Below are 15,565 nucleotides of genomic sequence, written 5' to 3'. Positions count from 1 at the left end.
ATTAATTTCCCTTCTGTGTGTAAAGCCCTGAATAAATAAGCACAATTCATTTTCAAGGAGGCCATGCCAATTATTATTTATGGCTCTTTGCCTACTCATTTTTATTAGGATTATACATTGGTCAAATTCGTGGCCAGAAATTATAATTTGAAGAAACTTGGTATATTGCTAGTTTAGTGAGAACATGCCATATTTATGAGATATATGAGAGGATAAAATTTATATATCTTTTGGGTTATTGCCTTTTAATCTCAGATAGTATCACCAACCTATATTTAAAGCTAAGCATTTTATAGACAGATATGAACTTCATTAAGCACAGAAAATGTGGAGCTAGAATATAAAACATTAATGTTAAGGTAATACAGAAACCTCTAATTTGCCAATTCCTTGAAATTAGTATCTCTCTTTATTCCCCAGAATAAATATACTTTACCAAGAATTCTTAGAGAGCAATGCAGATTTTGCTTATGATTTTATAGATGTGACATCACACAACCCTAATCATGCAACTAAATCTTTTACGTGTTTTATTTGTTAATTCCATTGGCTCTCCTTCTAACTATGGCCTTCCTGTTCACCCTTCCTTTGTCTTTGGAAATCTAAAAAAGGTCCTATGGTTGGTCACTATTTTAGTTTGTGCCAGCATATGTTTATTGGTTTGATAAGAAACTCACTTTCTAATTCTAGCAGAATTTAAAAATGGCTATCTTTTAAAAAGAAAAATACCGGATGGTCTCACTCATAGCAGGAATCTAGAAAACTTAAAGAAGGGACCAGGAAAATGAATATAAGAAAGTGAAAATCAAAATCAACAAAAAACTATGAACCAGAGACACTTTTTGGGGGGGGGGGGCGGGAGGGGAAGGATTGGGGTCAGAATGGGGCGTTTGCAATTGTATGGGGGAATATAAAAATTAAAAAAAAAGAAAAAAAAATTAAAAAAAAAGAAAAAAAAAAAAAAAAAAAAAATGACTATCTTTTCTTCAGATAATCACGTCTTTTAATAGAGACCTGAATTCACAGAATATAGTCACACAAAACACACACACATATACCCCTTTAATGTTGTCTTTCATTCCTCCTGAGTTCCAGTTAGACAGGAACGCCAGAGTATACTTTGTTACCGAAAGTGGTTCTAGCAAAGGAAAAGAATATTTCAAAGATAGTCATAAGTCCTCAAAAACTGTATCCCTTCTATTCTAGCAAGTAAAGAACATAATTTTATCAGTATAGATAAAAAAGTAATATAGTGTAGGAATAAAGAGCAAACCTTGGAGTCAGATGACCAGTTTGAATCCAAGTTCTATAATTTGTTAACTATGTAAATTTGTGCTTTAGTCATCACATCTATAAAATGACTATAGTACTGGCCTCATAGGGGTTACTTGTGTGCGAAAATTAAGTGTGTGTTATATGCAAACTGTTAGAATCATTAAATGTTAGCTACCATTATCAGAAGTTTCCTGTATATCTCAATATAAACATAGTCAGATGACTTGGAGAGTCAACAGATCCTTTTTCTCATAGAGTCAGCTGAGCTTAATCTGAGTCTTCTTTTTTTTTTTTTTAAGATTTATTTATTTTATACAAGAACTGGGGTACAGACCAGATGTGCGGGAAGGTGAGAGGATTCACCAGAGACAGAGGAGGGAACAGAACAGGCAGACTGAAGAAATACTGCTGAGGGGAGCAGCGGGTGTGGCGGGAGAGGTCTGCTGTGCCATGAGGGACCCTCGCTTGCTGGCCGGGATAAAACTGGTGCAACAGAGACTGCGGACAGCTTCACAGCACGGCGCTCAACCGTCTGTGCCACCAGGGGAAGCCCTTAATCTGAGTCTTCTTAGAGATGGACAGATAACCAAAGTTAGGTAGAAGAATCTCAGCATGAGTGTGGGGTACTAATAGTTCTGGATGAGCAAAATTAAGGTTGTCAGTGATGCAGAAACTTTATCAATGTAGGCAAAAATATTCCTCAACTCCTCTTGAAACACGAAGCTAAAGAGTAAAATATCTCTGAAAAAAAAATATATAGGAAACCATTCATTACTTCTAGGAAGTGTAGGAGAGAAAGGTGGGAGAGAGTATTTTTATACACCCTTTGAAACTTTAAATTTTAGACCTTAAGAGAATGCTGCTTATACAGAAAACAAATTTTTAAAACAGAGCTAAAAGTCAACTTATTTTCAAACAGAGCTGCCTAAATTCAAATTGTTATGCTATAATGAACTTGTAACAGTCAATTTTTATGTCTAAGTTCAAGGACTTTAAATCCTCTCAAAGCAAAGGCTTCAAAGTGTTTTGACCATAACTCACAGTAAGAAATTCCTTTTACATTGCAGCGAGGATATGTGTGATAGCTGGAAGGCTGGGCCTCAAGTGCTTTATTAGTCCCCAGAGTATTCATTCACTAGGATGTATTTTTTGGGGGGCCACATCTAAGCTTTACCCTGTCTGAAAGGAGAACCAAATGCTGAATTGTTATTTTTATTTCGGGATTCCTTCTTTAAGAGTATTTCAAACTTTCTTTTTCACCTCGGGCCTCTCATTTCTTTCATGACTTACCATGATGAATTCTCTGTCCACTCACCACTACAACTGCATTATAATTGAACTTGATGAAGGTATTAATGGAAAACAAGAGATGTTTCTTTATTCCAGCAGCCATTTATATTTCCAAGGTCTTTCATACTGAATAGTACTTGTACCAAGGAATAATCACTTAGGGACACTCCTCTCTGGCTGTACTCTCCTTTCAACCATTGTTTTTCTATAAACCCATTCTTAGTATATCTTAGAGAACTGTACACTGACAATTTAAAAGTATGCAAAGTAGGGCTTCCCCGGTGGCGCAGCGTGCTGAGCGCAGCGCTGTGAAGCTGTCTGTGGCCTCTGCAGCGTGGGTTCAATTCCCAGACGGCCAGGGAAAACCCACATGGCATGGCAGACCTCTCCTGTCTCACCCGCTACTCCCCTCAGCAGTATATTTTGGCCGTCTGCCTGTTCTGCTCCCCACTCTGTCTCTGGTGAATCTGCTCACCCTCCCGCGCATCTAGCCTGTACCCCAGCTCTTGTATAAATAAATCTTTTTAAAAAGTTTAAAAAAAACCATGAAAAGAAAATAAATAAAAGTATGCAAAGTACCTTGTGCTTTCTCCCAATATGAACATAGGAAGGAAAATATTTCACTGATACTTTTTTCAATTATTTGGCCTCTGTTTCCTTCCTTTCAAATTTCATAAAGCCAAATGTGCTTTGAAGAGTTTGAAAATATATCTTTTCCAAACGTTTAATGCTTGCTTTTTTCAGTGCTAACCAGTTTATAGGCAGATGGCACATAAAATTATGCAGAAATTACCTAGTGGCCTTTGTACTCATAATCTAGCACATTTCTCTGCATGGCTCTCTATAGTATTTAAGAAAGTGCTGAAAAAAACAATGTGACAGGGTATAAGAACCAGTTATTAGAGTCAGACAAGCCCACCAGTCGGAGCCGGTGCCTTCCCACATTTCACAAACCCAATAGGGCGTCTCACTGATTAGTGTGAACACAATACATTTATAATCATCATCTGCTTTTTTATTCATCCTTTTACTTTTAACATACGTGCATCTTTAAAGTAGGTTTTACAAAGATGACATCTAGTTGAGTCTTTTTTTTTAAGATTCATTTATTCATGCATACAAAAACTGGGGTACAGTCCAGATGTGCAGGACGGCAAGAGGATTCACCAGAGACAGAGTGGGGAGCAGAACAGGCAGACTGACAGAAATACACTGCTGAGAGGTGCAGGGGGTGAGACAGAAGAGGTCTGCCGCATCATGTGGGTATCTCCCCAGCTGGGTGGGATCAAACCCGCGCTGCAGAGGCTGCGGACAGCTTCACAGTGCTGTGCTCAACCACCTGTGCCACCAGGGTGGCCCCTAGTTGAGTCTTTTTTTTTAAATGCAATATGACAATATCAGTTTATATGTTTTTGAATTTACTTTTAACGTGATCATTGATATGATTTGATTTAATTACACAGTTTTGCTATATTTTTGCTATTTGTCCCAATTCTTCTCTGTTCCTTTCTCCATATTTTACTATCATTTGGATTAGGCATTTTTATAATTCTGTTTTTATCTCCTCAGCTACAATTATTTTTTGTGTTATTTTACTGGTTTCTTTTTGGCTTATAGTTGACACCCTTAATTTAATACAATTTACCAATAAGACAGTGGCATTACAGCACTTCACAAATAATAAAGCAATAAAAGAACCACACAAGAGAATGCATCCATTTCTACTCTCCAATACTTTGTGCTATTGCTTCCACACATTTCATTTTCAAATATAATAATTATTAAATATTATAAATATAATAATTAAATATTACCACAAGAAATTAAAATCACTAGAATGGTAACTATAACAAAACTATAAATTATTTTAATGAAAATGTATAAGAAATTATATATATTCCTTTAGTAGCCAGGGTAGCTCCCTGGCTGAGGATTGAACTCATGTTGCAGTGGCTGGTGATAGCTGGATAGCACTGAGATTTTAATCCCTGTGCCACTAGGGACGCCCTGCTGTGAGGACAGAGATGATTACATCAGGCCCACCCAAATGCTTTTTTGTGGATGGACCTTGTCATTTTGGGGTGTCATTTCATAGTGTATTTTAACTTATTGGGAACTGGGTATTTTTTTATCCATATAAAAATCCTTGATCCTTATTCTGTGATAGGTTGAGTTTCTCTGAAATTAATTGGTCTTACTTCTAAGCTTCTTAACTCTGTTATCTTGGTTAACTTTTACAAAAAGTCAAGAAGATTCTGAGTATTCTCCTTCATGAATTATAATGTCCTCCACTCTGACTAGCAGGAATAGGAACTATACCCAGATCTTCTTTCTAGTCATTTTGGGTGATTCTTTCCCAACTATCAGATATTTTCCATACAGAAATCCAGTTACCTGTTTGTATAACTATCTCTCCATTAGTACTCTTCCTAGCAAATTTAAGCCACATTGGCTTCCCTGGACCCACATTTATATCCCTTTAATTCACAAAAACTGCCAAACTTTTCACTGGTTCCCTCTTTTTGTATAAGGTGTAGAAACTTTTTCTCATTTACACTCTATCTCATAAGGATCTCTGTCTTCATTGCCTGCTGTAAAATGTCCTTGAGATTCATTGTCTTAAATATTCTGACTGTTGTTTTTTTCTTTCCTCTTGTTTAGACAAGAATTAAGATCCAGTCCTGTTGAAATAGTAAGTTTCTTGCTTTTTTCACATTAATGTAAACTCAGGTATTTTGCTGGTGTATTTTTAGTCTATTTATATCATAAATATAAAAGGCAGAAGGACTTCATATTCTCTTCAATAAGCAAGAATATGGGGAGACCTTCACTCCACAAGTTTGAAAATAACTTTGCCTTAATTGCAATTATTGTTTTAAGAAATTTTATGGATAAAATGAGCATTTAATTAAAATGTCTTTGACTAAAGACTAAAGCCACACTTACATTTTTCAGAAATATTTTTAACATAGTATTTTTCCTGTTTTTACATTTGTTTATGAATTGTTTATATCTTATTACACACTCATTATTTACGGTAAAATATAAATGAGACTGAGTTTACTTTCTTATATCTTTAATATTTAATTCCTTTAAAAGTATACATCAAATATTTCCTTTTGACTAGACAATAGTCTTTCCTCTGATCAGTTTTGATATGCACTTTATTAGAATACTCAGTTCAATTTGAACCATGGTAAATGAAGTAAGAGATGGAAAAAACAAAATTTAAGAGAGTACAGAGGCAAGAACAAAATGAATTACTAAAGTGTTCAGAAATTGCCTTATGAGGAGAAGCTAAAATACTAAGTGTACCTACCCAAGAAAATTGAAAGGAAACTTAATAGCATGTTTCATGTGTATGAAAGAATATTTTATGGTTGACAGTGAGCAGCTATTTTGTTTGTAAATTGAGGGCAGAACTTCAATAGTCTCATAGCTGATCACCCTGTCACAAGCCTCATTTTCTTCATGCTATGATCTATCTAGCACAGAGCTGGGAAAACAACATTACTCAAAGGCTGTTTTCATCCATCTCTCTCTTATTCGGGAACTTACAAGGACTCTTTCTAACTTGTTGCATAAAATCTAAATTTCCACCAAAGTGCCCAAAGCCCCCCATAAGCTAATGCTGTTTTTTTCCTACCTCATGGTTCAATTTCCTACATTCATTTAAGCCAGATTTTCTTTGGCAAAATTCTTGACTGTTCATCTCCAAAACTTCCCATCATGTTTTATCCAACTATATGTGTCTCTCCATCCCTTTTACTAATCATTTGTAGTATCTCTAAAATTAGACACAGACTTGTTTTTTTAACCTTGTCATATTAAACATTATCTAAATCTACCATCATTCATCTTTCAGTTTCTGAATATTTTAAACAGTAAATAGTTGTGCAGATTTTCCCTTGCACAACTCCAGAGGAAAGTATGTGCATATAATCTATGTGAATGCACTCCCTAAATTTGTGCCTGCACACAGCAGAGCAGTTTGGGACTATATTGTTCCTTTCATATCTTCATCGCTGGTAATACTCATGCTATTATTTACTCCCAAGGTTGATATTCAAAGCCACTCTAATGTTCCCATTTTCTGGACACTATCTGCATCATCTCCCATTACTACCCTCTCTTTTCACCTCAGCTGTCACATTTTATTCCCTGTTTTTCAAGTTTGGTAATATTGAGATTTTGGGCTTGCTCATTCTTTGTTGTAGGGAATGTGATATGTGCATTCTAGGCTATTTAGCAGCAACCCTGGCCTACCTCCACTGATGCTGTAGCACCCCTCCCCTAGGCATAACCAAACTTCCCTCAGGGGATAAAAATCACTCCTGTTAGAGAGCCACTGGCCTGGCTGCTCCAAATTAGTAATGATTCCCCATATAGTAAATGTCGATTTATGTGTCTGTGCCTCTATCAGAATGATTCCTTCTCTCCTTTATATTCTTTCTGAATATGTATTCATATATAGAAAACAAAGAAAAAAATAACTACTAAAAAACAGCCATGATTGTTTAGGTGTCACTATTTCAAGGAACCACAACTAGGTTCCTAAGTAGGATTTATCTTTTTCTTCTTATTGCTAATATACATTTAGATCACTTGCATTTCTCTGTTGCTGCATTCAACACACATCCTCGCAATTTATTTTATTAAAATCCATCCCACTTAATGGAATGCAAGTGCTGTGAAAATAATATGAATTCAAAACCTCCTGCAGCCACATGCCAGTCACATGTGTTCTAGATAGATACTGAAGCAAACATTTAATGTTATCATTTTCACTGATTATTCTGATCAAACAACCTATACATACATTATTCTAACCTTACTATTTATCATTTTAATAACACTGGTGATTTAAAAATCTTTATCTAAAAAAATAGTATGGGGCCTCCCTGGTGGCACAAGGGGTTAAGCACCGCACTATGAGGCAATCCACAGCCTCTGCAACACGAGTTCGATCCCTGGCAGGCCAGGGAGAAACAAACATGGTGAAGCTGACCTCGCCTGTCTCGCCCGCTGCTCCCCTCAGCAGTGTATTTCAGTCAGTTTGCCTGTTCTGCTCCCCACTCTGTCTCTGGTGAGTCCTCTCACCTCCCGCATCTCTGACTTGTACCTCACCTCTTATATGCATAAATAAATTTATAAAATAAGAGTATAGTTTCAAGATAATGCTTTAAATGTTAAATAGCTCCTTAAAAGTTTTATTGAAGGAAAGACTTAACGCAAAAAACAGTTTTTATTCAAGCAAATAGTTTTGATTGTATAGTAACATAATTGAGAAAAACATTACAATCATGAGAATGAGATTAAATAATAAGGTGAGTAGAATGTCCTTGAAGAGCTTTCTGTGTTTTTTTCATTTAATGTATATGTACACACACACACACACACACACACAAACACACACACATACCACCTAATACCATTGTACCATGCTTTCTAAACTTAGGTCATTTCACTAAATTTAATAAACTCTAGGCTAAAAGCATCTTAAAATTTTTACAGATCCATTGTCAAACATTACTTTTGTTATAACCTTTGCCAAAAATCAAAAGATTTTTTTCTTAACTTTCATTTTCTATTTTGTTCTAAGTTTCTGTGGAAATACTTTTTAGTTTCATGTTCTAAAATAATAGATGATTGATATATAGACAGACAGCTAGACCCATACATAGACACATGCAACTTATTCCATCTAAACTTCCACTGAATTGAAACTAAGGAGGAAATGAACCTCCATCCTTCCTGTTTCTGCTTGTGTCTTGGGAAGAAAGTATTGTGAGCAGTTGAGTTCCAATTCCTGTACATCTTGCCCTCAGTCAATATGTCTGATAATATCAAGTTCCAAGACATCCAAATGGATATATAGACAAATAACTGCTTTCAGATTCTAACTAGCACATCTCTGAAAGAAATATCAGATGATAATATTTGTCTATGGATTCTCTTATCTCTCGCCTTGGGTTCCTCTCCTGTTTATTGAGCTCCATAAACTTTAAGAAAGATGGAGATTTTCTGATCTCTTCATGGGATACATCCTTCATGAATTTTCTTTTTTGGAAGTTATTCCTGGTCAACTCACTAAGCATATTTAATACCTATTAGTGACTCTGGGGGGGCAGATTATGAACATAAAATGCATTAGACCCAGCTCCAGTATATAATACTCTGAAGAACGCTCACTTGAGGGTTTAAAACAATAGATTTATTAGACATAAGAATTATAGGCACTATTATATTAATGTCACAAATACTTAAATTAGATTTTTTAATCTAATGAAAAAATGTTAAGCCAGTGTGAGTATATATTTGACTATTGGTACCTTTCTGTACTGAAGTTGGTGATATTCCGAAGTCAGAGACACTTAAATCAGATCTCAGGCTAATATACTGATTACTTCTCACCTCTTCCTTTTTCACTTTTGCAAATCGCTTAGATAATATTTTTAAGTTACATATTAAACAAATACTTATTGCTTACAGAATTCTAGTTGCTGACTAATGAAAGTGAAAAAGACTTGGCACCGATCTTTGAGGGCTGAGAAGAGTGACACAACATAACAACAGACCAATTATAAACCAGAAAGATGTGTAATAAAAAGAGAGTTCAGGGACAGTTAAGAGTTAAGATACTTTGTATACTGCTTTTGAAGGATAAATAAGAGTTTTCATGGTACAAAAAGGAGGAAGAACAGTTCCAAGGGGTTGGGGAAGCCAAATAGCCAGACCCATTTGAAAAATGATTTAAAATAAAAAAGCATTGTATGGACCCTATATGGGGTTCCAAGTGGCTGCCTATGACCTCTTATTTTGAAAGAGCTACAGGGATCAGGACTGCCAGTTAAAGGGATGATGCCCCTATAGCACATATTAATTTCCACATGAATATTTTGTGACTTGTGATTTCTATATATGTATGCTTTTCTTAGTTCTGTTTGTAACATTCAAACTTTTAGAGAAATTTACGTAGAATCAGATGTCCAACATCAAATAGATGAAGATGGGGATGATCAGATCTGGCTGAAAAAAGAATCATTAGATTTTCCAGCCAATCACCACTTGCTTTACTAAAGCATCAACATCTCTTTTTCCAAATTTTCCAGAAACAAACCCTGTTCTGTCTGCTTTGTAGAATTAGAAAAAAAGGAAACTAAATTCTTTCAAAAACCTACCTACTGAAAATTATTTCTATAATGGCTTTGCTTTAACCAGGGAACTTCCAACTTACAAACTACAAATATTATAAACAATTTCAATTTTTAGAAGTCTATTCAAATTATAGTATGACCACAAACAATAGAGCACTAACACCAATATCTTGTATTATAAATATCAGAATTATGTGTCATGCTAGAGAAATTACAAAATATAACAAAAGTGGTGTTAATTGGAAAAAGTAACATGAATCTCAAAATTTAAATATATATATATATATATATATATATATATAGCATCCTGTTGCATTTTCCAAAGCAAGATTCAGATGGGGAATAGAAAAACACAATCTACCACAGAGGTATCAGGCTGTCACCACCTGAAACTATAAATCATTCTTAGCAAATCATTAATAGATAATGAGACTATGTGTGCACCCAAAAGTATCAGAAGAATCTAGAGCATCAATTATGAGGGTTCCTTCTCATGATCCTTTAGCCTGGTTTTAACCACTCTGCTAAATCTAACTTTTGTTTAACAGGAATAATAACGGGGATCAGGGAGACAAGTCACATAATATTATAAGACAGAGGAAGCAATTAGACAAACAGGTGACACCTGCATTTCAGTAAGTCAATGGCAGAGAAAAATAGGACTGAGGGTAGGAAAGGAGGGATGCTGGGGCTAAGACAGCCAAGAAAAAGTGATGCCTTACCTTAATTGTATCTTCAGTTTATTTCTTTATTTTATAGATTTGTTTATTTATTTACACAAGCACTGGGCACAGTCAGAAGCGCAGGAGGGTGAGAGAATTCACCAGAGCCAGAGCGGGGAGCAGAGCAGGCAGAAGGACCGAAGTACACTGCTGAGGGGAGCAGCGGGCGTGGCAGGAGAGGTCTGCGCGCCATGTGGGACCCTCTCCCGGTGGCCAGGGAATGTATCTTTAGTTTAAACAAATTGACTTTAGAAGATCTTTTTTGTTAATTGATGAAATTTAATGGACATTAAATAGTATTAAGGTATTTTGATTAATTTTGTTGAATTCACTCATCATACTGTTTGACATTGAAATGTAGCAGTATCTCATTTTAGAGTTGAAATAAAAACATTTAAATTTGAAAGTTTTTATAAAAACCAAGTTTTTTAAATTGACACAATTATAAATGTGACATTGTGCATTAAATAATTTCCTTTTTTTAACCCCAGTTTTTATAATTATTAGTGTTTAGGTGTAAGATACAATGAGCAATTTGTTCATTCATTATTCGCTCATTATCCTTTTTATTTTTTAAAGATTTATTTATTTATATGAGAACCGGGGTACAGGCCAGACGTACGGGAGGGTGAGAGGATTCACCGGAGTCGGAGCCAGAAACAGAACAGGCAGACTGATGAAATACACTGCTGAGGGGGGCAGCATGCGGGACAGGAGAGGTCTGCTGCACCATGTGGGTTTCTTCCCGGCTGGCCAGGATCGAACCCGCATTGCAGAGGCTTCGACAGCTTCACAGTGCAGCACTCAACCATCTGTGCCACCAGGGAGGCCCTCACTCATTATCCTTATTCAATAAACGATTACTAGTGGCATTACAGGAAAAAAACATTCTTTGATCTCTCCGTGGGATCTGTTATTTTGATGCCCCATACATTCACTTGCTCAAGTTACCAAACAATCTGAGTTCTTAATTTTGCATTCTATACAATGAAAAATACTAATTTTATCAAAATTACATTATGAATAAATTAACGAATAAAGTGCTAGAATTCAATAACTATGTGTTATGAAGTTATTATAAATACTGGTGTCATAGACATCAAAAACTTAATTATAACAAGTCCCTCACTAGACTACTTGCAAATTGCAAAATATTCTTTCTGGTTCAGTGAATTTATCGTTTCCTATATAAGCATGATCATAGCAAATTTTAGTGTCTTCTAGATTAGTAATTTGCCTAAAAAAGGAGTCAAAATTCTAATTGCCCCTTAAAATTTAAAGACTACAAAATTAAAATTAATGAATATAGACAATTTCAAAGCAACTTTCCCCTCTATTTGCAGTCATTATTATCATTACTGTTAGTGAGTATACAACATGAAAATTATAAAATGCTAAAGAATCTTTAAGACTGCTATGCAATAGTTCTATTACATTTTGAAAGGGTCTCAGATAAATTTCCCTCCAACAACTTTCAGTAAGAATTCTATAATTGGCCTCCCCAGTGGCACAGCCGTTAAGCGCTGAATTGCAAAGCTGCCCGCAGCCTCCGCAGTGCTGGTTTGATCCCTGGCTGCCAGGCGAGGGTCCCACATGATGTGCAGACCTTTCCTGCCGCCCACTGCTCCCCTCAGCAGTGTACTTCGTTACTCTGCCTGTTCTACTCTCCGCTCTGGCTCTGGTGAATTCTCTCACTCTCCAGTGCCTCTGACTGTACCCAGTGCTTATATAAATAAATAAATAATTGTTTAAAAAAAAAAAAGATTATGCGCAGGGAGATCAGGTGGCAACCTTCCTTAATGGATTTTTAACTATTGTGCAACTATAGTGCTACCATTTGTGCAGCTGTAATTAATGGCCCAGTGTTTCATTTCGACTCTTCTTTTTCCGACCTGTTCATAAATGGCTGCTGCAGGCAGAAGCCCACAGTGCAAGGTTTTATTAATAATGGATTTGAGATATAACTGTGATAGAATTTGTTTCCCCAACAGAGTTGGCTATGTTCCACTTCACGGAGACCTGGTTTCTGTAATCTCACTTCCCAACAAATGACAATACCTGAAGCAGAATGAGTGGGAGCTAATCAAATGAAACCAACTTACTTCACTGGTTCAATTTATTTACACAATTGATGAGGACACAGCAAAATAATTAGTCTTGCTAGTCTTAGGTCGCTAATACAACTTTAGGAAAATTAAGAAGAAAAAAAATTTCCAAACTTCTGTTTAATTTGCCTCATGATAAAAATGTAAAAAACTCAGAGGAATTAGAATAGGATACGACTGATATTTATATTTCTTAATGATAAAAGCAAATTCTTTACCTTACATACTATAACTAGAATGTAGGATATAGCTGTAATTATGATATATGCATGTCAATGAAATAAATAGCATAATAATCATATATATCAGCTAAACATGTATAGTAGGTAGTCAATAAACACTTCATTACCTTAAGGTTTGGTTATCTCTCCCTAATAATAGATCATGCTCAAAATAACAATAAAATGCTGCAAAATATAATTTAGTCTGAGAAAATTCAGAAGGCAATTCAGAATTTAACATTACCACAATATTATTAAAAATGTCCAAACTGAATTTTGAGAGCACAGCACCTAGTGCTACCCTTACTCTCAAGGGCATTCCCAAAAACACCTTCAGGTTGAATATTTTTCTAGAAGAATTCATAGAACTCCCTGAAAGTTCTATGAAGTTATATACACACACTTACTGTTTATCAAAGGGAAAGATTAAAAATTAAAATCAGTCAAAGGAAGAGATACACAGGGAGGAGTCTAGGAGGATTTCAATCTCAAAGATTCCATTGTCCCCCCTCAGGACTGACTTGTTATAATAGGCATAAGTATCGCCAACAAGGACCCTCTTTCAAGTTTCTGTATCTAGAGTTTATATTGGAGCTTCGTTACATAGGCATAATTGATTGAGCTCTCTCAAATGGTTGAATTTAGTCTATAGATCTACAGATACCACAGAATCCAGAGGCCCCAGCCTCCATCACATTATTGGTTTTTCTGGTGGGCCAAGCTACCACCCTAAAGCTATTAGTTCTGGTTGGCTCTACCCTAAGATCCAGCGTAGCCAATACTTATCTTAAACTAAGAGACTCATATCTAGTATCAAATAGATTATCTCCCAGGACTTAGGGGAAAAGCCAGTTATGTCTTGATCTAGATTATATTCCTTTCTATAATATAAGAATATTAATGATCCTTTTACATCATGGAGCTACAGAAAATATAGAATAAATAAGTGTACTAAGATACTTCTAGTTTTAACCACTATGATTTTTAAACTAGATAGTATAGTCATTCACTATTAAATATTCTATTTCCAAGTAGTCAATATTTAAGCATATACTTGATACAAGTAGTGAATATTTTATGTATTTTGATGCATAGTTCTTCCAAAAAAATAACATTTTGATATTAGGCCATTTAATTTTGGTCAATTTTCCTTACAGATCCTTATGTAATGCTATTTTCTGACTCAGTAAGTTAGCTTTCATCATACCAGATACCACTTTCTCTCACCACTTCAAACACATATGTAACAATTCTAATTCTTGTTTCTCCTTTCCTCCAATCCAATGAATTCTCAGTTAATTTACTCAGTTCAATCTTACTTCAATTTAAAATGATAGCTGGGAAGATAATTCCATCTAATGGAAAATGAGTTTATGTGCACAAATAGAACTCAGTTAAATATTTTGGGAATCCTGGTTACTGAATCTGATCAGTTCTAAGGCATTATTACTAATATTCCCATTTTCAAGGAGAATTTTACAAAATGATTAACATGCTTGAAGCTAATGAGATTATCTTGTGCTGCTCTGAAAATAAATATAATAAAGAGCATAGTTATTGTATAAGTAATTGTTGCATATACAAAACTGTATTTTTATTCTTCAATGAAAAGTCCCATTTAGAAAACATTTATCCAGCTGGAGAATATTCATTAGCAGAAGATTCAGCAACAGGAAAGAATAAACTGCCAATCAAGCAAATTACCTTAATGACAATGATCATTTGGAAGGAAACACTTTAGACGAATAAATGATTGCATAACTGGAGCCAGATCATAGTTTTGCTATGATGGGACTGGAAAACACTCTTATGTGTATAGAAGGCTGACAGGATGTTGCTTTTGTGACAGAACTTAGTACTAGCCTGTAGGGATATTTGTTCTAAAGTGTGTCTCCTATGTGGACATCGCTTTGTATTTTTCTTTTCTATCTTTTCTATCTAAAATGCTTTGACATCCAGCAGAAAGGATCAACAAAAGAATTTTACTTAGTGAAATTTCGAGGACAAATGACTTCTTTGGGAATGCTCTTCTAATGGAAAAAATGCTAAGAACCTAAGTAGTCAAACTAGAAACAGTCCAACTGTAAGCAGTAAAATGATATGTGTCGAATTGTTTAAAGCTGACTATATGCAATGTGTTACATAGAGATTTAATTCAATCCTCCTAACTATCTTTTAGGGAGAGATTTTATGTTCATTTTTATTTTCAAATGCATTGAGGTATGTCAGGGTTGAAGAACCTAGCACAGGCTAAACTGATAAAGTAGAAGGGGAAGGATTCAATCCCCACTTTCTATTACTCCAAAGACTGTATAATTTTCAATATCCTCATCTCAACTTTTGAAAGATCATGCCAAAATGACCATTTTACATGTTGGCCCAACTTCTAGATATAGTATTCTAAATACTCTTAATAACAGAATTAATTATTTCAATATTTTTCCTGGAAGCTAAGAAAGGTAGAGATGCTAACAGTTTCAGAGAATGAGATGAAGCCTGACTTCACCTTACTAGTTTGCAACCTTGAGCATAATACTTGACTCTAACCAGTTTACCATATAGCTTCAAGAAGAAAATTCAAATAAAATACTTAGCACAGTACCTGGCATTAAGCTGTGGAATGGCTTAGCAGCGTCTCAGGATGTCAAATATAAGGGATCTTCTTACTAACATACATCGGAAATTTGATGCTAGGAACCCAGGTTTTTCTATAAAACTCCTGAAATAACAGGCAAACATTAATAGGATCCATCCCTGCCAAAACAAAGTGTCAAACCATACTAAAGTTAATCTAT

General features: G+C 35.2%; 1 protein-coding gene across 2 annotated transcripts in view; it reads right to left on the bottom strand.

The window, feature by feature from the left end:
* ZNF804B (zinc finger protein 804B) overlaps positions 1-15,565 on the bottom strand; it is an 800,208-nt gene that overhangs the window by 390,606 nt on the left and 394,037 nt on the right. The window contains exon 6 of one of the 2 annotated variants that reach the window (XM_054692315.1): positions 15,373-15,489. The exons of the other annotated variant lie outside the window; for it this stretch is intronic. The gene's annotated coding sequence lies outside the window, so the exon portion shown is untranslated. The remainder of the gene's footprint in view (positions 1-15,372; positions 15,490-15,565) is intronic. 2 annotated transcript variants of the gene reach the window in all.

Source organism: Talpa occidentalis, unplaced genomic scaffold, assembly GCF_014898055.3.
Source record: "Talpa occidentalis isolate TD23 unplaced genomic scaffold, MPIMG_talOcc4v2.1, whole genome shotgun sequence".
NCBI classification, from domain to species: domain Eukaryota; kingdom Metazoa; phylum Chordata; class Mammalia; order Eulipotyphla; family Talpidae; genus Talpa; species Talpa occidentalis.
The sequence above is the reverse complement of the archived record's forward strand: the minus strand, read 5'-3'. Positions and strand labels throughout refer to the sequence as shown.